This window comes from Lithobates pipiens, unplaced genomic scaffold (genome assembly GCF_037356315.1).
Source record: "Lithobates pipiens isolate NorthernLeopardFrog02 unplaced genomic scaffold, aLitPip1_a1.2 Scaffold_10, whole genome shotgun sequence".
Classification (NCBI taxonomy): domain Eukaryota; kingdom Metazoa; phylum Chordata; class Amphibia; order Anura; family Ranidae; genus Lithobates; species Lithobates pipiens.
The window spans coordinates 94,918,199-94,944,429 of NW_027507686.1; positions in this window are offsets into that span (position 1 = coordinate 94,918,199).

A 26,231-nucleotide genomic window follows, 5' to 3' on the forward strand; every position below is an offset into this window, starting at 1 on the left:
AACTACTGCAGATGGCTGAGGGCTCAATTAGAGAAGAGCAATATGGCAATATAGGTAGATACAGGTGTTTACAGCGCTGAAGAAACACACACAACATCCACAAACTCCTGCAGATGGCTGATGGCTCAATTAGAGAAGAGCAATATTGCAATATAGGTAGATAGAGGTCTATAGTGCGCTGAAGGCACACAGACAACACCCACAAACTCCTGCAGATGGCTGATGGCTCAATTAGAGAACAGCAATATAGGTAGATACAGGTGTATAGTGCGCTGAAGGCACACAGACAACACCCACAAACTCCTGCAGATGGCTGATGACTCAATTAGAGAAGAGCAATATAGCAATATAGGTAGATACAGGTGTATACTGCACTGAAGCACACAGACAACACCCGCAAACTACTGCAGATGGCTGATGGCTCAATTAGAGAAGAGCAATATGGCAATATAGGTAGATACAGGTGTAAACTGCGCTGAGGGCACACAGACAACACCCACAAACTCCTGCAAATGGCTGCTGGCTCAATTAGAGAAGAGCAATATAGGTAGATACAGGTGTATACTGCGCTGAAGCACACAGACAACACCCGCAAACTACTGCAGATGGCTGATGGCTCAATTAGAGAAGAGCAATATGGCAATATAGGTAGATACAGGTGTATACAGCGCTGAAGAAACACACACAACACCCACAAACTCCTGCAGATGGCTGATGGCTCAATTAGAGAAGAGCAATATGGCAATATAGGTAGAAACAGGTGTAAACTGCGCTGAGGGCACACAGACAACACCCACAAACTCCTGCAGATGGCTGCTGGCTCAATTAGAGAAGAACAATATAGGTAGATATAGGTGTATACTGCGCTGAAGGCACACAGACAACACCCACAAACTCTTGCAGATGGCTGATGGCTCAATTAGAGAACAGCAATATAGGTAGATAGAGGTGTATAGTGCGCTGAAGGCACACAGACAACACCCACAAACTCCTGCAGATGGCTGATGGCTCAATTAGAGAAGAGCAATATAGCAATATAGGTAGATACAGGTGTATACTGCACTGAATGCACAACGACAACACCCACAAACTCCTGCAGATGGCTGATGACTCAATAAGAGAAGAGCAATATAGCAAGATAGGTAGATATAGGTGTATACTGCGCTGAAGAAACACACACAACACCCACAAACTCCTGCAGATGGCTGATGGCTCAATTAGTGAAGAGCAATATTGGAATATAGGTAGATAGAGGTCTATAGTGCGCTGAAGTCACACAGACAACACCCACAAACTCCTGCAGATGGCTGATGGCTCAATTAGAAAAGAGCAATATGGCAATATAGGTAGATACAGGTGTATACTGCGCTGAGGGCACAAAGACAACACCCACAAACTCCTGCAGATGGCTGCTGGCTCAATTAGAGAAGAGCAATATAGGTAGATACAGGTGTATACTGCTCTGAAGCACACAGACAACACCCACAAACTCCGGCAGATGAATGATGGGTCAAAAAGAGAAGAGCATTATGGCAATATAGGTAGATACAGGTGTATACTGCGGTGAAGGCACACAGACAACACCCACAAACTCCTGCAGATGGCTAATGGCTCAATTAGAGAAGAGCAATATGACAATATAGGTAGATACAGGTGTATACTGCGCTGAAGCACACAGACAACACCCGCAAACTACTGCAGATGGCTGATGGCTCAATTAGAGAAGAGCAATATGGCAATATAGGTAGATACAGGTGTATACAGCGCTGAGAAACACACACAACACCCACAAACTCCTGCAGAAGGCTGAAGGCTCAATTAGAGAACAGCAATATAGGTAGATACAGGTGTAAAGTGCGCTGAAGGCACACAGACAACACCCACAAACTCCTGCAGATGGCTGATGGCTCAATTAGAGAAGAGCAATATAGCAATATAGGTAGATACAGGTGTTTACTGCGCTGAAGGCACAACGACAAAACCCACAAACTCCTGCAGATTGCTGATGGCTTAATTAGAGAAGAGCAATATAGGTAGATACAGGTGTAAACTCCGCTGAGGGCACACAGACAACACCCACAAACTCCTGCAGATGGCTGCTGGCTCAATTAGAGAACAGCAATATAGGTAGATACAGGTGTATAGTGCGCTGAAGGCACACAGACAACACCCACAAACTCCTGCAGATAGCTGATGGCTCAATTAGAGAAGAGCAATATAACAATATAGGTAGATACAGGTGTATACTGCGCTGAAGCACACAGACAAGACTCGCAAACTACTGCAGATGGCTGATGGCTCAATTAGAGAAGAGCAATATGGCAATATAGGTAGATACAGGTGGATACAGCGCTGAAGAAACACACACAACACCCACAAACTCCTGCAGATGGCTGATGGCTCAATTAGAGAAGAGCAATATTGCAATATAGGTAGATAGAGGTCTATAGTGCGGTGAAGGCACACAGACAACACCCACAAACTCCTGCAGATGGCTGAAGGCTCAATTAGAGAAGACCAATATATGTAGATATAGGTGTATACTGCGCTGAAGGCACTCAGACAACACCCACAAACTCCTGCAGATTGCTGATGGCTCAATTAGAGAAGAGCAATATGGCAATATAGGTAGATACAGGTGTAAACTGCGCTGAGGGCACACAGACAACACCCACAAACTCCTGCAGATGGCTGCTGGCTCAATTAGAGAAGAGCAATATAGGTCGATACAGGTGTATACTGCACTGAAGGCACACAGACAACACCAACAAACTCTTGCAGATGCCTGATGGCTAGATTAGAGAACAGCAATATAGGTAGATACAGGTGTATAGTGCTTTGAAGGCACACAGACAACACCCACAAACTCCTGCAGACGGCTGATGGCTCATTAAGAGAAGAGCAATATAGCAATATAGGTAGATAAAGGTGTATACTAAGCTGAAGGCACACAGACAACACCCGCAAACTCCTGCAGATGGCTGATGGCTCAATTGGAGAAGAGCAATATTGCAATATAGGTAGATCGAGGTCTATAGTGCGCTGAAGGCACACAGACAACACCCACAAACTCCTGCAGATGGCTGAAGGCTCAATTAGAGAAGAGCAATATATGTAGATATAGGTGTATACTGCTCTGAAGCACACAGACAACACCCACAAACTCCGGCAGATGAATGATGGCTCAAATAGAGAAGAGCATTATGGCAATATAGGTAGATACAGGTGTATACTGTGGTGAAGGCACACAGACAACACCCACAAACTCCTGCAGATGGCTGATGGCTCAATTAGAGAACAGCAATATAGGTAGATACAGGTGTATAGTGCGCTGAAGGCACACAGACAACACCCACAAACTCCTGCAGATGGCTGATGACTCAATTAGAGAGGAGCAATATAGCAATATAGGTAGATACAGGTGTATACTGCGCTGAAGCACACAGACAACACCCGCAAACTACTGCAGATGGCTGATGGCTCAATTAGAGAAGAGCAATATGGCAATATAGGTAGATACAGGTGTATACAGCGCTGAAGAAACACACACAACACCCACAAACTCCTGCAGATGGCTGATGGCTCAATTAGAGAAGAGCAATATGGCAATATAGGTAGATACAGGTGTAAACTGCACTGAGGGCACACAGACAACACCCACAAACTCCTGCAGATGGCTGCTGGCTCAATTAGAGAAAAGCAATATAGGTAGATACAGGTGTATACTGCGCTGAAGGCACACAGACAACACCCACAAACTCTTGCAGATGGCTGAAGGCTCAACTAGAGAACAGCAATATAGGTAGATACAGGTGTATAGTGCGCTGAAGGCACACAGACAACACCCACAAACTCCTGCAGATGGCTGATGGCTCAATTAGAGAAGAGCAATATAGCAATATAGGTAGATACAGGTGTATACTGCGCTGAAGCACACAGACCACACCCACAAACTGCTGCAGATGGCTGAGGGCTCAATTAGAGAAGAGCAATATGGCAATATAGGTAGATACAGGTGCATACAGCGCTGAAGAAACACACACAACACCCACAAACTCCTGCAGATGGCTGATGGCTCAATTAGAGAAGAGCAATATTGCAATATAGGTAGATACAGGTGTATACTGCGCTGAAGCACACAGACAACACCCATAAAACTACTGCAGATGGCTGATGGCTCAATTAGAGAAGAGCAATATAGGTAGATACAGGTGTATACTGCGCTGAAGCACACAGACCACACCCGCAAACTACTGCAGATGGCTGAGGGCTCAATTAGAGAAGAGCAATATGGCAATATAGGTAGATACAGGTGTATACAGCGCTGAAGAAACACACACAACACCCACAAACTCCTGCAGATGGCTGATGGCTCAATTAGAGAAGAGCAATATTGCAATATAGGTAGATAGAGGTCTATAGTGCGCTGAAGGCACACAGACAACACCCACAAACTCCTGCAGATGGCTGATGGCTCAATTGGAGAAGAGCAATATGGCAATATAGGTAGATACAGGTGTAAACTGCGCTGAGGGCACACAGACAACACCCACAAACTCCTGCAGATGGCTGCTGGCTCAATTAGAGAAGAGCAATATAGGTAGATACAGGTGTATACTGCGCTGAAGGCACACAGACAACACCCACAAACTCTTGCAGATGTCTCAAGGCTCAATTAGAGAACAGCAATATAGGTAGATACAGGTGTATAGTGCGCTGAAGGCACACAGACAACACCCACAAACTCCTGCAGATGGCTGATGGCTCAATTAGAGAAGAGCAATATAGCAATATAGGTAGATACAGGTGTATACTGCGCTGAAGCACACAGACCACACCCGCAAACTACTGCAGATGGCTGAGGGCTCAATTAGAGAAGAGCAATATGGCAATATAGGTAGATACAGGTGTATACAGCGCTGAAGAAACACACACAACATCCACAAACTCCTGCAGATGGCTGATGGCTCAATTAGAGAAGAGCAATATTGCAATATAGGTAGATAGAGGTCTATAGTGCGCTGAAGGCACACAGACAACACCCACAAACTCCTGCAGATGGCTGATGGCTCAATTAGAGAACAGCAATATAGGTAGATACAGGTGTATAGTGCGCTGAAGGCACACAGACAACACCCACAAACTCCTGCAGATGGCTGATGACTCAATTAGAGAAGAGCAATATAGCAATATAGGTAGATACAGGTGTATACTGCACTGAAGCACACAGACAACACCCGCAAACTACTGCAGATGGCTGATGGCTCAATTAGAGAAGAGCAATATGGCAATATAGGTAGATACAGGTGTAAACTGCGCTGAGGGCACACAGACAACACCCACAAACTCCTGCAAATGGCTGCTGGCTCAATTAGAGAAGAGCAATATAGGTAGATACAGGTGTATACTGCGCTGAAGGCACACAGACAACACCCACAAACTCTTGCAGATGGCTGAAGGCTCAATTAGAGAACAGCAATATAGGTAGATACAGGTGTATAGTGCGCTGAAGGCACACAGACAACACCCACAAACTCCTGCAGATGGCTGATGGCTCAATTAGAGAAGAGCAATATAGGTAGATACAGGTGTTTACTGCGCTGAAGGCACAACGACAAAACCCACAAACTCCTGCAGATTGCTGATGGCTTAATTAGAGAAGAGCAAAATAGGTAGATACAGGTGTAAACTGCGCTGAGGGCACACAGACAACACCCACAAACTCCTGCAGATGGCTGCTGGCTCAATTAGAGAACAGCAATATAGGTAGATACAGGTGTATAGTGCGCTGAAGGGACACAGACAACACCCACAAACTCCTGCAGATGGCTGATGGCTCAATTAGAGAAGAGCAAAATAGCAATATAGGTAGATACAGGTGTATACTGCGCTGAAGCACACAGACAACACCCGCAAACTACTGCAGTTGGCTGATGGCTCAATTAGAGAAGAGCAATATGGCAATATAGGTAGATACAGGTGTATACAGCGCTGAAGAAACACACACAACACCCACAAACTCCTGCAGATGGCTGATGGCTCAATTAGAGAAGAGCAATATGGCAATATAGGTAGAAACAGGTGTAAACTGCGCTGAGGGCACACAGACAACACCCACAAACTCTTGCAGATGGCTGATGGCTCAATTAGAGAACAGCAATATAGGTAGATACAGGTGTATAGTGCGCTGAAGGCACACAGACAACACCCACAAACTCTTGCAGATGGCTGATGGCTCAATTAGAGAACAGCAATATAGGTAGATACAGGTGTATAGTGCGCTGAAGGCACACAGACAACACCCACAAACTCCTGCAGATGGCTGATGGCTCAATTAGAGAAGAGCAATATAGCAATATAGGTAGATACAGGTGTATACTGCGCTGAATGCACAACGACAACACCCACAAACTCCTGCAGATGGCTGATGACTCATTAAGAGAAGAGCAATATAGCAAGATAGGTAGATATAGGTGTATACTGCGCTGAAGAAACACACACAACACCCACAAACTCCTGCAGATGGCTGATGGCTCAATTAGTGAAGAGCAATATTGGAATATAGGTAGATAGAGGTCTATAGTGCGCTGAAGTCACACAGACAACACCCACAAACTCCTGCAGATGGCTGATGGCTCAATTAGAGAAGAGCAATATGGCAATATAGGTAGATACAGGTGTATACTGCGCTGAGGGCACAAAGACAACACCCACAAACTCCTGCAGATGGCTGCTGGCTCAATTAGAGAAGAGCAATATAGGTAGATACAGGTGTATACTGCTCGGAAGCACACAGACAACACCCACAAACTCCGGCAGATGAATGATGGGTCAAATAGAGAAGAGCATTATGGCAATATAGGTAGATACAGGTGTATACTGCGGTGAAGGCACACAGACAACACCCACAAACTCCTGCAGATGGCTAATGGCTCAATTAGAGAAGAGCAATATGACAATATAGGTAGATACAGGTGTATACTGCGCTGAAGGCACACAGACAACACCCACAAACTCCTGCAGATGGCTGATGGCTCAATTAGAGAAGAGCAATATAGCAATATAGGTAGATACAGGTGTTTACTGCGCTGAAGGCACAACGACAAAACCCACAAACTCCTGCAGATTGCTGATGGCTTAATTAGAGAAGAGCAATATAGGTAGATACAGGTGTAAACTCCGCTGAGGGCACACAGACAACACCCACAAACTCCTGCAGATGGCTGCTGGCTCAATTAGAGAACAGCAATATAGGTAGATACAGGTGTATAGTGCGCTGAAGGCACACAGACAACACCCACAAACTCCTGCAGATGGCTGATGGCTCAATTAGAGAAGAGCAATATAGCAATATAGGTAGATACAGGTGTATACTGCGCTGAAGCACACGGACAAGACCCGCAAACTACTGCAGATGGCTGATGGCTCAATTAGAGAAGAGCAATATTGCAATATAGGTAGATAGAGGTCTATAGTGCGGTGAAGGCACACAGACAACACCCACAAACTCCTGCAGATTGCTGATGGCTCAATTAGAGAAGAGCAATATGGCAATATAGGTAGATACAGGTGTAAACTGCGCTGAGGGTACACAGACAACACCCACAAACTCCTGAAGATGGCTGTTGGCTCAATTAGAGAAGAGCAATATAGGTCGATACAGGTGTATACTGCACTGAAGGCACACAGACAACACCAACAAACTCTTGCAGATGCCTGATGGCTAGATTAGAGAACAGCAATATAGGTAGATACAGGTGTATAGTGCGTTGAAGGCACACAGACAACACCCACAAACTCCTGCAGATGGCTGATGGCTCAATTAGAGAAGAGCAATATAGCAATATAGGTAGATATAGGTGTATACTGCGCTGAAGGCACACAGACAACACCCGCAAACTCCTGCAGATGGCTGATGGCTCAATTGGAGAAGAGCAATATTGCAATATAGGTAGATAGAGGTCTATAGTGCGCTGAAGGCACACAGACAACACCCACAAACTCCTGCAGATGGCTGATGGCTCAATTAGAGAAGAGCAATATAGCAATATAGGTAGATACAGGTGCATACTGCGCTGAAGGCACACAAACAACACCCACAAACTCCTGCAGATGGCTGAAGGCTCAATTAGAGAAGAGCAATATAGGTAGATACAGGTGCATACTGCGCTGAAGGCACACAGACAACACCCACAAACTCCTGCAGATGGCTCAATTAGAGAAGAGCAATATGGCAATATAGATAGATACAGGTGTATACTGCGGTGAAGGCACACAGACAATACCCACAAACTCCTGCAGATGGCTGATGGCTCAATTAGAGAAGAGCAATATGGCAATATAGGTAGATACAGGTGTATACTGCGCTGAAGGAACACAGACAACACTCACAAACTCCTGCAGATGACTGATGGCTCAATTAGAGAAGAGCAATATTGCAAGATAGGTAGATAGAGGTGTATAGTGCGCTGAAGGCACACAGACATCACCCACAAACTCCTGCAGATAGCTGAAGGCTAAATTAGAGAAGAGCAATATATATAGATAGAGGTGTATACTGCGCTGAAGGCACACAGACAACACCCACAAAATCCTGCAGATGGCTGATGGCTCAATTAGAGAAGAGCAATATAGCAATATAGGTAGATACAGGTGTTTACTGCCCTGAAGGAAAACAGACAAAACCCACAAACTCCTGCAGATTGCTGATGGCTCAATTAGAAAAGAGCAATATAGGTAGATACAGGTGTATACAGCTCTGAAGCACACAGACAACACCCTCAAACTCCTGCAGATGGATGATGGCTCAAATAGAGAAGAGCATTATGGCAATATAGGTAGATACAGATGTATACTGCGGTGAAGGAACACAGACAACACCCACAAACTCCTACAGATGGCTGATGGCTCAATTAGAGAAGAGCAATATGGAAATATAGGTAGATACAGGTGTAAACTGCGCTGAGGGCACACAGACAACACCCACAAACTCCTGCAGGTGGCTGCTGGCTCATTTAGAGAAGAGCAATATAGGTAGATACAGGTGTATACTGCGCTGAAGGCACACAGACAACACCCACAAACTCTTGCAGATGGCTGATGGCTCAATTAGAGAACAGCAATATAGGTAGATACAGGTGTATAGTGCGCTGAAGGCACACAGACAACACCAAAAAACTCCTGCAGATGGCTGATGGCTCAATTAGAGAAGAGCAATATAGCAAGATAGGTAGATATAGGTGTATACTGCGCTGAAGAAACACCACAACACCCACAAACTCCTGCAGATGGCTGATGGCTCAATTAGTGAAGAGCAATATTGCAATATAGGTAGATAGAGGTCTATAGTGCGCTGAAGGCACACAGACAACACCCACAAACTCCTGCAGATGGCTGATGGCTCAATTAGAGAAGAGCAATATGGCAATATAGGTAGATACAGGTGTAAACTGCGCTGAGGGCACAAAGACAACACCCACAAACTCCTGCAGATGGCTGCTGGCTCAATTAGAGAAGAGCAATATAGGTAGATACAGGTGTATACTGCTCTGAAGCACACAGACAACACTCACAAACTCCTGCAATTTAATGATGGCTCAATTAGTGAAGAGCAATATTGCAATATAGGTAGATAGAGGTCTATAGTGTGCTGAAGGCACACAGACAACACCCACAAACTCCTGCAGATGGCTGATGGCTCAATTAGAGAAGAGAATTATGGCAATATAGGTAGATACAGGTGTATACTGCGCTGAAGCACACAGACCACACCCGCAAACTACTGCAGATGGATGAGGGCTCAATTAGAGAAGAGCAATATGGCAATATAGGTAGATACAGGTGTATACAGCGCTGAAGAAACACACACAACACCCACAAACTCCTGCAGATGGCTGATGGCTCAATAAGAGAAGAACAATATTGCAATATAGGTAGATAGAGGTCTATAGTGCGCTGAAGGCACACAGACAACACCCACAAACTCCTGCAGATGGCTGATGGCTCAATTAGAGAAGAGCAATATAGCAATATAGGTAGATACAGGTGTATACTGCGCTGAAGCACACAGACAAAGCCCGCAAACTACTGCAGATGGCTGATGGCTCAATTAGAGAACAGCAATATGGCAATATAGGTAGATACAGGTGTAAACTGCGCTGAGGGCACAAAGACAACACCCACAAACTCCTGCAGATGACTGCTGGCTCAATTAGAGAAGAGCAATATAGGTAGATACAGGTGTATACTGCTCTGAAGCACACAGACAACACCCACAAACTCCGGCAGATGAATGATGGGTCAAATAGAGAAGAGCAATATTGCAATATAGGTAGATAGAGGTGTAAACTGTGCTGAGGGCACACAGACAACACCCACAAACTCCTGCAGATGGCTGATGGCTCAATTAGAGAAGAGCAATATGACAATATAGGTAGATAGAGGTGTAAACTGTGCTGAGGGCACACAGACAACACCCACAAACTCCTGCAGATGGCTGATGGCTCAATTAGAGAACAGCAATATAGGTAGATACAGGTGTATAATGCGCTGAAGGCACACAGACAACACCCACAAACTCCGGCAGATGGCTGATGGCTCAATTAGAGAAGAGCAATATAGCAATATAGGTAGATACAGGTGTATACAGCGCTGAAGCACACAGACAACACCCGCAAACTACTGCAGATGGCTGATGGCTCAATTAGAGAAGAGCAATATGGCAATATAGGTAGATACAGGTGTATACAGCGCCGAAGAAACACACACAACACCCACAAACTCCTGCAGATGGCTGATGGCTCAATTAGAGAAGAGCAATATTGCAATATAGGTAGATAGAGGTCTATAGTGCGCTGAAGGCACACAGACAACACCCACAAACTCCTGCAGATGGCTGATGGCTCAATTAGAGAAGAGCAATATGGCAATATAGGTAGATACAGGTGTAAACTGCGCTAAGGGCACACAGACAACACCCACAAACTCCTGCAGATGGCTGCTGGCTCAATTAGAGAAGAGCAATATAGGTAGATACAAGTGTATACTGCGCTGAAGGCACACAGACAACTCCCACAAACTCTTGCAGATGGCTGAAGGCTCAATTAGAGAACAGCAATATAGGTAGATACAGGTGTATAGTGCGCTGAAGGCACACAGACAACACCCACAAACTCCTGCAGATGGCTGATGGCTCAATTAGAGAAGAGCAATATAGCAATATAGGTAGATACAGGTGTTTACTGCGCTGAAGGCACAACGACAAAACCCACAAACTCCTGCAGATTGCTGATGGCTTAATTAGAGACGAGCAATATAGGTAGATACAGGTGTAAACTGCGCTGAGGGCACACAGACAACACACACAAACTCCTGCAGATGGCTGCTGGCTCAATTAGAGAACAGCAATATAGGTAGATACAGGTGTATAGTGCGCTGAGGGCACACAGACAACACCCACAAACTCCTGCAGATGGCTGATGGCTCAATTAGAGAAGAGCAATATAGCAATATAGGTAGATACAGGTGTATACTGCGCTGAAGCACACAGACAACACCCGCAAACTACTGCAGATGGCTGATGGCTCAATTAGAGAAGAGCAATATGACAATATAGGTAGATAGAGGTGTAAACTGTGCTGAGGGCACACAGACAACACCCACAAACTCCTGCATATGGCTGATGGCTCAATTAGAGAACAGCAATATAGGTAGATACAGGTGTATAATGCGCTGAAGGCACACAGACAACACCCACAAACTCCTGCAGATGGCTGATGGCTCAATTAGAGAAGAGCAATATAGCAATATAGGTAGATACAGGTGTATACAGCGCTGAAGCACACAGACAACACCCGCAAACTACTGCAGATGGCTGATGGCTCAATTAGAGAAGAGCAATATTGCAATATAGGTAGATAGAGGTCTATAGTGCGCTGAAGGCACACAGACAACACCCACAAACTCCTGCAGATGGCTGATGGCTCAATTAGAGAAGAGCAATATGGCAATATAGGTAGATACAGGTGTAAACTGCGCTAAGGGCACACAGACAACACCCACAAACTCCTGCAGATGGCTGCTGGCTCAATTAGAGAAGAGCAATATAGGTAGATACAGGTGTATACTGCGCTGAAGGCACACAGACAACACCCACAAACTCTTGCAGATGGCTGAAGGCTCAATTAGAGAACAGCAATATAGGTAGATACAGGTGTATAGTGCGCTGAAGGCACACAGACAACACCCACAAACTCCTGCAGATGGCTGATGGCTCAATTAGAGAAGAGCAATATAGCAATATAGGTAGATACAGGTGTTTACTGCGCTGAAGGCACAACGACAAAACCCACAAACTCCTGCAGATTGCTGATGGCTTAATTAGAGAAGAGCAATATAGGTAGATACAGGTGTAAACTGCGCTGAGGGCACACAGACAACACACACAAACTCCTGCAGATGGCTGCTGGCTCAATTAGAGAACAGCAATATAGGTAGATACAGGTGTATAGTGCGCTGAGGGCACACAGACAACACCCACAAACTCCTGCAGATGGCTGATGGCTCAATTAGAGAAGAGCAATATAGCAATATAGGTAGATACAGGTGTATACTGCGCTGAAGCACACAGACAACACCCGCAAACTACTGCAGATGGCTGATGGCTCAATTAGAGAAGAGCAATATGGAAATATAGGTAGATACAGGTGTATACAGCGCTGAAGAAACACACACAACACCCACAAACTCCTGCAGATGGCTGATGGCTCAATTAGAGAAGAGCAATATTGCAATATAGGTAGATAGAGGTCTATAGTGCGCTGAAGGCACACAGACAACACCCACAAACTCCTGCAGATGGCTGAAGGCTCAATTAGAGAAGACCAATATATGTAGATATAGGTGTATACTGCGCTGAAGGCACACAGACAACACCCACAAACTCCTGCAGATTGCTGATGGCTCAATTAGAGAAGAGCAATATGGCAATATAGGTAGATACAGGTGTAAACTGCGCTGAGGGCACACAGACAACACCCACAAACTCCTGCAGATGGTTGCTGGCTCAATTATAGAAGATCAATATAGGTCGATACAGGTGTATACTGCACTGAAGGCACACAGACAACACCCACAAACTCTTGCAGATGCCTGATGGCTAGATTAGAGAACAGCAATATAGGTAGATACAGGTGTATAGTGCGTTGAAGGCACACAGACAACACCCACAAACTCCTGCAGATGGCTGATGGCTCAATTAGAGAAGAGCAATATAGCAATATAGGTAGATACAGGTGTATACTGCGCTGAAGGCACACAGACAACACCCACAAACTCCTGCAGATGGCTGATGGCTCAATTAGAGAAGAGCAATATAGCAATATAGGTGGATACAGGTGTATACTGCGCTGAAGCACACAGACAACACCCACAAACTCCTGCAGATGGCTGATGGCTCAATTAGAGAACAGCAATATAGGTAGATACAGGTGTATAGTGCGCTGAAGGCACACAGACAACACCCACAAACTCCTGCAGATGGCTGATGACTCAATTAGAGAAGAGCAATATAGCAATATAGGTAGATACAGGTGTATACTGCGCTGAAGCACACAGACCACACCCGCAAACTTCTGCAGATGGCTGATGGCTCAATTAGAGAAGAGCAATATGGCAATATAGGTAGATACAGGTGTATACAGCGCTGAAGAAACACACACAACACCCACAAACTCCTGCAGATGGCTGATGGCTCAATTAGAGAAGAGCAATATTGCAATATAGGTAGATTGAGGTCTATAGTGCGCTGAAGGCACACAGACAACACCCACAAACTCCTGCAGATGGCTGATGGCTCAATTAGAGAAGAGAAATATAGCAATATAGGTAGATACAGGTGTATACTGCGCTGAAGCACACAGACAACACCCGCAAACTACTGCAGATGGCTGATGGCTCAATTAGAGAAGAGCAATATAGGTAGATACAGGTGTATACTGCGCTGAAGCACACAGACCACACCCGCAAACTACTGCAGATGGATGAGGGCTCAATTAGAGAAGAGCAATATGGCAATATAGGTAGATACAGGTGTATACAGCGCTGAAGAAACACACACAACACCCACAAACTCCTGCAGATGGCTGATGGCTCAATTAGAGAAGAACAATATTGCAATATAGGTAGATAGAGGTCTATAGTGCGCTGAAGGCACACAGACAACACCCACAAACTCCTGCAGATGGCTGATGGCTCAATTAGAGAAGAGCAATATAGCAATATAGGTAGATACAGGTGTATACTGCGCTGAAGCACACAGACAAAGCCCGCAAACTACTGCAGATGGCTGATGGCTCAATTAGAGAAGAGCAATATGGCAATATAGGTAGATACAGGTGTATACAGCGCTGAAGAAACACACACAACACCCACAAACTCCTGCAGATGGCTGATGGCTCAATTAGAGAAGAGCAATATTGCAATATAGGTAGATAGAGGTCTATAGTGCGCTGAAGGCACACAGACAACACCCACAAACTCCTGCAGATGGCTGATGGCTCAATTAGAGAAGAGCAATATAGGTAGATACAGGTGTATACTGCGCTGAAGGCACACAGACAACATCCACAAACTCTTGCAGATGGCTGAAGGCTCAATTAGAGAACAGCAATATAGGTAGATACAGGTGTATAGTGCGCTGAAGGCACACAGACAACACCCACAAACTCCTGCAGATGGCTGATGGCTCAATTAGAGAAGAGCAATATAGCAATATAGGTAGATACAGGTGTTTACTGCGCTGAAGGCACAACGACAAAACCCACAAACTCCTGCAGATTGCTGATGGCTTAATTAGAGAAGAGCAATATAGGTAGATACAGGTGTAAACTGCGCTGAGGGCACACAGACAACACACACAAACTCCTGCAGATGGCTGCTGGCTCAATTAGAGAACAGCAATATAGGTAGATACAGGTGTATAGTGCGCTGAGGGCACACAGACAACACCCACAAACTCCTGCAGATGGCTGATGGCTCAATTAGAGAAGAGCAATATAGCAATATAGGTAGATACAGGTGTATACTGCGCTGAAGCACACAGACAACACCCGCAAACTACTGCAGATGGCTGATGGCTCAATTAGAGAAGAGCAATATGACAATATAGGTAGATAGAGGTGTAAACTGTGCTGAGGGCACACAGACAACACCCACAAACTCCTGCAGATGGCTGATGGCTCAATTAGAGAACAGCAATATAGGTAGATACAGGTGTATAATGCGCTGAAGGCACACAGACAACACCCACAAACTCCTGCAGATGGCTGATGGCTCAATTAGAGAAGAGCAATATAGCAATATAGGTAGATACAGGTGTATACAGCGCTGAAGCACACAGACAACACCCGCAAACTACTGCAGATGGCTGATGGCTCAATTAGAGAAGAGCAATATGGCAATATAGGTAGATACAGGTGTATACAGCGCTGAAGAAACACACACAACACCCACAAACTCCTGCAGATGGCTGATGGCTCAATTAGAGAAGAGCAATATTGCAATATAGGTAGATAGAGGTCTATAGTGCGCTGAAGGCACACAGACAACACCCACAAACTCCTGCAGATGGCTGATGGCTCAATTAGAGAAGAGCAATATGGCAATATAGGTAGATACAGGTGTAAACTGCGCTAAGGGCACACAGACAACACCCACAAACTCCTGCAGATGGCTGCTGGCTCAATTAGAGAAGAGCAATATAGGTAGATACAGGTGTATACTGCGCTGAAGGCACACAGACAACACCCACAAACTCTTGCAGATGGCTGAAGGCTCAATTAGAGAACAGCAATATAGGTAGATACAGGTGTATAGTGCGCTGAAGGCACACAGACAACACCCACAAACTCCTGCAGATGGCTGATGGCTCAATTAGAGAAGAGCAATATAGCAATATAGGTAGATACAGGTGTTTACTGCGCTGAAGGCACAACGACAAAACCCACAAACTCCTGCAGATTGCTGATGGCTTAATTAGAGAAGAGCAATATAGGTAGATACAGGTGTAAACTGCGCTGAGGGCACACAGACAACACACACAAACTCCTGCAGATGGCTGCTGGCTCAATTAGAGAACAGCAATATAGGTAGATACAGGTGTATAGTGCGCTAAGGGCACACAGACAACACCCACAAACTCCTGCAGATGGCTGATGGCTCAATTAGAGAAGAGCAATATAGCAATATAGGTAGATACAGGTGTATACTGCGCTGAAGCACACAGACAACACCCGCAAACTACTGCAGATGGCTGATGGCTCAATTAGAGAAGAGCAATATGGAAATATAGGTAGATACAGGTGTATACAGCGCTGAAGAAACACACACAACACCCACAAACTCCTGCAGATGGCTGATGGCTCAATTAGAGAAGAGCAATATTGCAATATAGGTAGATAGAGGTCTATAGTGCGCTGAAGGCACACAGACAACACCCACAAACTCCTGCAGATGGCTGAAGGCTCAATTAGAGAAGACCAATATATGTAGATATAGGTGTATACTGCGCTGAAGGCACACAGACAACACCCACAAACTCCTGCAGATTGCTGATGGCTCAATTAGAGAAGAGCAATATGGCAATATAGGTAGATACAGGTGTAAACTGCGCTGAGGGCACACAGACAACACCCACAAACTCCTGCAGATGGCTGCTGGCTCAATTATAGAAGATCAATATACGTCAATACAGGTGTATACTGCACTGAAGGCACACAGACAACACCCACAAACTCTTGCAGATGCCTGATGGCTAGATTAGAGAACAGCAATATAGGTAGATACAGTTGTATAGTGCGTTGAAGGCACACAGACAACACCCACAAACTCCTGCAGATGGCTGATGGCTCAATTAGAGAAGAGCAATATAGCAATATAGGTAGATACAGGTGTATACTGCGCTGAAGGCACAACGACAACACCCAAAAACTCCTGAAGATGGCTGATGGCTCATTAAGAGAAGAGCAATATAGCAATATAGGTAGATATAGGTGTATACTGCGCTGAAGGCACACAGACAACACCCACAAACTCCTGCAGATGGCTGATGGCTCAATTAGAGAAGAGCAATATAGCAATATAGGTGGATACAGGTGTATACTGCGCTGAAGCACACAGACAACACCCACAAACTCCTGCAGATGGCTGATGGCTCAATTAGAGAACAGCAATATAGGTAGATACAGGTGTATAGTGCGCTGAAGGCACACAGACAACACCCACAAACTCCTGCAGATGGCTGATGACTCAATTAGAGAAGAGCAATATAGCAATATAGGTAGATACAGGTGTATACTGCGCTGAAGCACACAGACCACACCCGCAAACTTCTGCAGATGGCTGATGGCTCAATTAGAGAAGAGCAATATGGCAATATAGGTAGATACAGGTGTATACAGCGCTGAAGAAACACACACAACACCCACAAACTCCTGCAGATGGCTGATGGCTCAATTAGAGAAGAGCAATATTGCAATATAGGTAGATTGAGGTCTATAGTGCGCTGAAGGCACACAGACAACACCCACAAACTCCTGCAGATGGCTGATGGCTCAATTAGAGAAGAGAAATATAGCAATATAGGTAGATACAGTTGTATACTGCGCTGAAGCACACAGACAACACCCGCAAACTACTGCAGATGGCTGATGGCTCAATTAGAGAAGAGCAATATAGGTAGATACAGGTGTATACTGCGCTGAAGCACACAGACCACACCCGCAAACTACTGCAGATGGATGAGGGCTCAATTAGAGAAGAGCAATATGGCAATATAGGTAGATACAGGTGTATACAGCGCTGAAGAAACACACACAACACCCACAAACTCCTGCAGATGGCTGATGGCTCAATTAGAGAAGAGCAATATAGCAATATAGGTAGATACAGGTGTATACTGCGCTGAAGCACACAGACCACACCCGCAAACTTCTGCAGATGGCTGATGGCTCAATTAGAGAAGAGCAATATGGCAATATAGGTAGATACAGGTGTATACAGCGCTGAAGAAACACACACAACACCCACAAACTCCTGCAGATGGCTGATGGCTCAATTAGAGAAGAGCAATATTGCAATATAGGTAGATTGAGGTCTATAGTGCGCTGAAGGCACACAGACAACACCCACAAACTCCTGCAGATGGCTGATGGCTCAATTAGAGAAGAGAAATATAGCAATATAGGTAGATACAGTTGTATACTGCGCTGAAGCACACAGACAACACCCGCAAACTACTGCAGATGGCTGATGGCTCAATTAGAGAAGAGCAATATAGGTAGATACAGGTGTATACTGCGCTGAAGCACACAGACCACACCCGCAAACTACTGCAGATGGATGAGGGCTCAATTAGAGAAGAGCAATATGGCAATATAGGTAGATACAGGTGTATACAGCGCTGAAGAAACACACACAACACCCACAAACTCCTGCAGATGGCTGATGGCTCAATTAGAGAAGAGCAATATTGCAATATAGGTAGATAGAGGTCTATAGTGCGCTGAAGGCACACAGACAACACCCACAAACTCCTGCAGATGGCTGATGGCTCAATTAGAGAAGAGCAATATAGGTAGATACAGGTGTATACTGCGCTGAAGGCACACAGACAACACCCACAAACTCTTGCAGATGGCTGAAGGCTCAATTAGAGAACAGCAATATAGGTAGATACAGGTGTATACTGCGCTGAAGCACACAGACCACACCCGCAAACTACTGCAGATGGATGAGGGCTCAATTAGAGAAGAGCAATATAGCAATATAGGTAGATACAGGTGTTTACTGCGCTGAAGGCACAACGACAAAACCCACAAACTCCTGCAGATTGCTGATGGCTTAATTAGAGAAGAGCAATATAGGTAGATACAGGTGTAAACTGCGCTGAGGGCACACAGACAACACACACAAACTCCTGCAGATGGCTGCTGGCTCAATTAGAGAACAGCAATATAGGTAGATACAGGTGTATAGTGCGCTGAGGGCACACAGACAACACCCACAAACTCCTGCAGATGGCTGATGGCTCAATTAGAGAAGAGCAATATAGCAATATAGGTAGATACAGGTTTATACTGCGCTGAAGCACACAGACAACACCCGCAAACTACTGCAGATGGCTGATGGCTCAATTAGAGAAGAGCAATATGACAATATAGGTAGATAGAGGTGTAAACTGTGCTGAGGGCACACAGACAACACCCACAAACTCCTGCAGATGGCTGATGGCTCAATTAGAGAACAGCAATATAGGTAGATACAGGTGTATAATGCGCTGAAGGCACACAGACAACACCCACAAACTCCTGCAGATGGCTGATGGCTCAATTAGAGAAGAGCAATATAGCAATATAGGTAGATACAGGTGTATACAGCGCTGAAGCACACAGACAACACCCGCAAACTACTGCAGATGGCTGATGGCTCAATTAGAGAAGAGCAATATGGCAATATAGGTAGATACAGGTGTATACAGCGCTGAAGAAACACACACAACACCCACAAACTCCTGCAGATGGCTGATGGCTCAATTAGAGAAGAGCAATATTGCAATATAGGTAGATAGAGGTCTATAGTGCGCTGAAGGCACACAGACAACACCCACAAACTCCTGCAGATGGCTGATGGCTCAATTAGAGAAGAGCAATATGGCAATATAGGTAGATACAGGTGTAAACTGCGCTAAGGGCACACAGACAACACCCACAAACTCCTGCAGATGGCTGCTGGCTCAATTAGAGAAGAGCAATATAGGTAGATACAGGTGTATACTGCGCTGAAGGCACACAGACAACACCCACAAACTCTTGCAGATGGCTGAAGGCTCAATTAGAGAACAGCAATATAGGTAGATACAGGTGTATAGTGCGCTGAAGGCACACAGACAACACCCACAAACTCCTGCAGATGGCTGATGGCTCAATTAGAGAAGAGCAATATTGCAATATAGGTAGATAGAGGTCTATAGTGCGCTGAAGGCACACAGACAACACCCACAAACTCCTGCAGATGGCTGATGGCTCAATTAGAGAAGAGCAATATAGGTAGATACAGGTGTATACTGCGCTGAAGGCACACAGACAACACCCACAAACTCTTGCAGATGGCTGAAGGCTCAATTAGAGAACAGCAATATAGGTAGATACAGGTGTATAGTGCGCTGAAGGCACACAGACAACACCCACAAACTCCTGCAGATGGCTGATGGCTCAATTAGAGAAGAGCAATATAGCAATATAGGTAGATACAGGTGTATACTGCGCTGAAGCACACAGACCACACCCGCAAACTACTGCAGATGGCTGAGGGCTCAATTAGAGAACAGCAATATAGGTAGATACAGGTGTATAGTGCGCTGAAGGCACACAGACAACACCCACAAACTCCTGCAGATGGCTGATGGCTCAATTAGAGAAGAGCAATATAGCAATATAGGTAGATACAGGTGTATACTGCGCTGAAGCACACAGACAACACCCGCAAACTACTGCAGATGGCTGATGGCTCAATTAGAGAAGAGCAATATGGCAATATAGGTAGATACAGGTGTAAACTGCACTGAGGGCACACAGACAACACCCACAAACTCCTGCAAATGGCTGCTGGCTCAATTAGAGAAGAGCAATATAGGTAGATACAGGTGTATACTGCGCTGAAGGCACACAGACAACACCCACAAACTCTTGCAGATGGCTGAAGGCTCAATTAGAGAACAGCAATATAGGTAGATACAGGTGTATAGTGCGCTGAAGGCACACAGACAACACCCACAAACTCCTGCAGATGGCTGATGGCTCAATTAGAGAAGAGCAATATAGCAATATAGGTAGATACAGGTGTTTACTGCGCTGAAGGCACAACGACAAAACCCACAAACTCCTGCAGATTGCTGATGGCTTAATTAGAGAAGAGCAATATAGGTAGATACAGGTGTATACTGCGCTGAAGAAACACACACAACACCCACAAACTCCTGCAGATGGCTGATGGCTCAATTAGAGAAGAGCAATATGGCAATATAGGTAGATAAAGGTGTATACTGTGCTGAGGGCACAAAGACAACACCCACAAACCCCTGCAGATGGCTGCTGGCTCAATTAGAGAAGAGCAATATAGGTAGATACAGGTGTATACTGCTCTGAAGCACACAGACAACACCCACAAACTCCGGCAGATGAATGATGGGTCAAATAGAGAAGAGCATTATGGCAATATAGGTAGATACAGGTATATACTGCGGTGAAGGCACACAGACAACACCCACAAACTCCTGCAGATGGCTAATGGCTCAATTAGAGAAGAGCAATATGACAATATAGGTAGATACAGGTGTATACTGCGTTGAAGCACACAGACAACACCCGCAAACTACTGCAGATCGCTGATGGCTCAATTAGAGAAGAGCAATATGGCAATATAGGTAGATACAGGTGTATACAGCGCTAAAGAAACACACACAACACCCACAAACTCCTGCAGATGGCTGAAGGCTCAATTAGAGAACAGCAATATAGGTAGATACAGGTGTAAAGTGCGCTGAAGGCACACAGACAACACCCACAAACTCCTGCAGATGGCTGATAGCTCAATTAGAGAAGAGCAATATAGGTAGATACAGGTGTATACAGCTCTGAAGCACACAGACAACACCCTCAAACTCCTGCAGATGGATGATGGCTCAAATAGAGAAGAGCATTATGGCAATATAGGTAGATACAGGTGTATACTGCGGTGAAGGAACACAGACAACACCCACAAACTCCTGCAGATGGCTGCTGGCTCAATTAGAGAACAGCAATATAGGTAGATACAGGTGTATAGTGCGCTGAAGGGACACAGACAACACCCACAAACTCCTGCAGATGGCTGATGGCTCAATTAGAGAAGAGCAATATAGCAATATAGGTAGATACAGGTGTATACTGCGCTGAAGGCACAACGACAACACCCAAAAACTCCTGAAGATGGCTGATGGCTCATTAAGAGAAGAGCAATATAGCAATATAGGTAGATATAGGTGTATACTGCGCTGAAGGCACACAGACAACACCCACAAACTCCTGCAGATGGCTGATGGCTCAATTAGAGAAGAGCAATATAGCAATATAGGTGGATACAGGTGTATACTGCGCTGAAGCACACAGACAACACCCACAAACTCCTGCAGATGGCTGATGGCTCAATTAGAGAACAGCAATATAGGTAGATACAGGTGTATAGTGCGCTGAAGGCACACAGACAACACCCACAAACTCCTGCAGATGGCTGATGACTCAATTAGAGAAGAGCAATATAGCAATATAGGTAGATACAGGTGTATACTGCGCTGAAGCACACAGACCACACCCGCAAACTTCTGCAGATGGCTGATGGCTCAATTAGAGAAGAGCAATATGGCAATATAGGTAGATACAGGTGTATACAGCGCTGAAGAAACACACACAACACCCACAAACTCCTGCAGATGGCTGATGGCTCAATTAGAGAAGAGCAATATTGCAATATAGGTAGATTGAGGTCTATAGTGCGCTGAAGGCACACAGACAACACCCACAAACTCCTGCAGATGGCTGATGGCTCAATTAGAGAAGAGAAATATAGCAATATAGGTAGATACAGTTGTATACTGCGCTGAAGCACACAGACAACACCCGCAAACTACTGCAGATGGCTGATGGCTCAATTAGAGAAGAGCAATATAGGTAGATACAGGTGTATACTGCGCTGAAGCACACAGACCACACCCGCAAACTACTGCAGATGGATGAGGGCTCAATTAGAGAAGAGCAATATGGCAATATAGGTAGATACAGGTGTATACAGCGCTGAAGAAACACACACAACACCCACAAACTCCTGCAGATGGCTGATGGCTCAATTAGAGAAGAGCAATATTGCAATATAGGTAGATAGAGGTCTATAGTGCGCTGAAGGCACACAGACAACACCCACAAACTCCTGCAGATGGCTGATGGCTCAATTAGAGAAGAGCAATATAGGTAGATACAGGTGTATACTGCGCTGAAGGCACACAGACAACACCCACAAACTCTTGCAGATGGCTGAAGGCTCAATTAGAGAACAGCAATATAGGTAGATACAGGTGTATACTGCGCTGAAGCACACAGACCACACCCGCAAACTACTGCAGATGGATGAGGGCTCAATTAGAGAAGAGCAATATAGCAATATAGGTAGATACAGGTGTTTACTGCGCTGAAGGCACAACGACAAAACCCACAAACTCCTGCAGATTGCTGATGGCTTAATTAGAGAAGAGCAATATAGGTAGATACAGGTGTAAACTGCGCTGAGGGCACACAGACAACACACACAAACTCCTGCAGATGGCTGCTGGCTCAATTAGAGAACAGCAATATAGGTAGATACAGGTGTATAGTGCGCTGAGGGCACACAGACAACACCCACAAACTCCTGCAGATGGCTGATGGCTCAATTAGAGAAGAGCAATATAGCAATATAGGTAGATACAGGTGTATACTGCGCTGAAGCACACAGACAACACCCGCAAACTACTGCAGATGGCTGATGGCTCAATTAGAGAAGAGCAATATGACAATATAGGTAGATAGAGGTGTAAACTGTGCTGAGGGCACACAGACAACACCCACAAACTCCTGCAGATGGCTGATGGCTCAATTAGAGAACAGCAATATAGGTAGATACAGGTGTATAATGCGCTGAAGGCACACAGACAACACCCACAAACTCCTGCAGATGGCTGATGGCTCAATTAGAGAAGAGCAATATAGCAATATAGGTAGATACAGGTGTATACAGCGCTGAAGCACACAGACAACACCCGCAAACTACTGCAGATGGCTGATGGCTCAATTAGAGAAGAGCAATATGGCAATATAGGTAGATACAGGTGTATACAGCGCTGAAGAAACACACACAACACCCACAAACTCCTGCAGATGGCTGATGGTTCAATTAGAGAAGAGCAATATTGCAATATAGGTAGATAGAGGTCTATAGTGCGCTGAAGGCACACAGACAACACCCACAAACTCCTGCAGATGGCTGATGGCTCAATTAGAGAAGAGCAATATGGCAATATAGGTAGATACAGGTGTAAACTGCGCTAAGGGCACACAGACAACACCCACAAACTCCTGCAGATGGCTGCTGGCTCAATTAGAGAAGAGCAATATAGGTAGATACAGGTGTATACTGCGCTGAAGGCACACAGACAACACCCACAAACTTTTGCAGATGGCTGAAGGCTCAATTAGAGAACAGCAATATAGGTAGATACAGGTGTATAGTGCGCTGAAGGCACACAGACAACACCCACAAACTCCTGCAGATGGCTGATGGCTCAATTAGAGAAGAGCAATATTGCAATATAGGTAGATAGAGGTCTATAGTGCGCTGAAGGCACACAGACAACACCCACAAACTCCTGCAGATGGCTGATGGCTCAATTAGAGAAGAGCAATATAGGTAGATACAGGTGTATACTGCGCTGAAGGCACACAGACAACACCCACAAACTCTTGCAGATGGCTGAAGGCTCAATTAGAGAACAGCAATATAGGTAGATACAGGTGTATAGTGCGCTGAAGGCACACAGACAACACCCACAAACTCCTGCAGATGGCTGATGGCTCAATTAGAGAAGAGCAATATAGCAATATAGGTAGATACAGGTGTATACTGCGCTGAAGCACACAGACCACACCCGCAAACTACTGCAGATGGCTGAGGGCTCAATTAGAGAACAGCAATATAGGTAGATACAGGTGTATAGTGCGCTGAAGGCACACAGACAACACCCACAAACTCCTGCAGATGGCTGATGGCTCAATTAGAGAAGAGCAATATAGCAATATAGGTAGATACAGGTGTATACTGCGCTGAAGCACACAGACAACACCCGCAAACTACTGCAGATGGCTGATGGCTCAATTAGAGAAGAGCAATATGGCAATATAGGTAGATACAGGTGTAAACTGCACTGAGGGCACACAGACAACACCCACAAACTCCTGCAAATGGCTGCTGGCTCAATTAGAGAAGAGCAATATAGGTAGATACAGGTGTATACTGCGCTGAAGGCACACAGACAACACCCACAAACTCTTGCAGATGGCTGAAGGCTCAATTAGAGAACAGCAATATAGGTAGATACAGGTGTATAGTGCGCTGAAGGCACACAGACAACACCCACAAACTCCTGCAGATGGCTGATGGCTCAATTAGAGAAGAGCAATATAGCAATATAGGTAGATACAGGTGTTTACTGCGCTGAAGGCACAACGACAAAACCCACAAACTCCTGCAGATTGCTGATGGCTTAATTAGAGAAGAGCAATATAGGTAGATACAGGTGTATACTGCGCTGAAGAAACACACACAACACCCACAAACTCCTGCAGATGGCTGATGGCTCAATTAGAGAAGAGCAATATGGCAATATAGGTAGATAAAGGTGTATACTGTGCTGAGGGCACAAAGACAACACCCACAAACCCCTGCAGATGGCTGCTGGCTCAATTAGAGAAGAGCAATATAGGTAGATACAGGTGTATACTGCTCTGAAGCACACAGACAACACCCACAAACTCCGGCAGATGAATGATGGGTCAAATAGAGAAGAGCATTATGGCAATATAGGTAGATACAGGTATATACTGCGGTGAAGGCACACAGACAACACCCACAAACTCCTGCAGATGGCTAATGGCTCAATTAGAGAAGAGCAATATGACAATATAGGTAGATACAGGTGTATACTGCGTTGAAGCACACAGACAACACCCGCAAACTACTGCAGATCGCTGATGGCTCAATTAGAGAAGAGCAATATGGCAATATAGGTAGATACAGGTGTATACAGCGCTAAAGAAACACACACAACACCCACAAACTCCTGCAGATGGCTGAAGGCTCAATTAGAGAACAGCAATATAGGTAGATACAGGTGTAAAGTGCGCTGAAGGCACACAGACAACACCCACAAACTCCTGCAGATGGCTGATAGCTCAATTAGAGAAGAGCAATATAGGTAGATACAGGTGTATACAGCTCTGAAGCACACAGACAACACCCTCAAATTCCTGCAGATGGATGATGGCTCAAATAGAGAAGAGCATTATGGCAATATAGGTAGATACAGGTGTATACTGCGGTGAAGGAACACAGAC